Source organism: Solea solea, chromosome 16 (assembly GCF_958295425.1).
Source record: "Solea solea chromosome 16, fSolSol10.1, whole genome shotgun sequence".
Classification (NCBI taxonomy): Eukaryota; Metazoa; Chordata; class Actinopteri; order Pleuronectiformes; family Soleidae; genus Solea; species Solea solea.
The window spans coordinates 26,198,495-26,199,451 of record NC_081149.1 but is presented as its reverse complement, the minus strand read 5'-3'; positions in this window follow the sequence as shown (position 1 = coordinate 26,199,451).

Below are 957 nucleotides of genomic sequence, written 5' to 3'. Positions count from 1 at the left end.
TTACGTTTTCCCTCAGTTCTTTCATGCAACATTTTACATTTTCATACAACCAAACCCTGACAAAAATGTACATTCAAAGGTAGGGCTGCATTAAGCATTTTCATAATTAGTTAATTGTTATATTATTCCCAGTTAAACGATTAGTTGTTTCATTCATAGGATGCAGATAATGGTAAAATGTCAACCTGAACCTCAAAAATACACCACAAACTAATATGTTAAACATAATGTGATAAAGGAGCAAAGACACCATAACATAACTGAAAAATAAATTGATTGACATAATTGATTAATTGATTATCAAACTAGTTGGAGATTAGTTTAGTAATCTGAATAACAAATGAGCCATAATGTAATTTTAAAACCACAAAGGCCTATGGGTACATTACAGTATTTTTGTTTGAATGATGCTGTTACAACAAAAGAAAGTCTCTTTCAGTAACATCATGAGTTTTCTTCTAGAACATACAACATACAATTGTGTGAATGGAGTGGGAACATGCTGGTATCTCTTGCATTAAAGCTGTGGCTGTTTCGATGTATTTTCCTTAGGTTTGCTTGCGGGGGCTGTTTGAGAGGTTCTGATGATTGTCCTCTTTCTTCATGTATGTGTAGGTGAGAATTGACAGGGTGTAGGATACTCTGCTGCTCCCACACACACTGAGCCAGGGTGGCTCACATTACACTGACTCTGACAGTGTGTGGTTTGAAATAGAATGGTTGTCAACTCCTCCCCACACAAATCCATCTATTTTGGGGGCAGCATGTAGGTGGAGTTACAGACAAGTAGTTGGTCAGAGATTAGTGTCTAGGTTTGGCTGATATGCTTGGCTGTGCATATGCTCCAGCTGTATCAGCACGATGAGACTACTCATGGTATAGCCATGATTTGAAGTAGTAGCTGTGCAGTAGCTGTGACCCAGAGTCTGACGCCACACTGGACTCTGCAGTGTTACA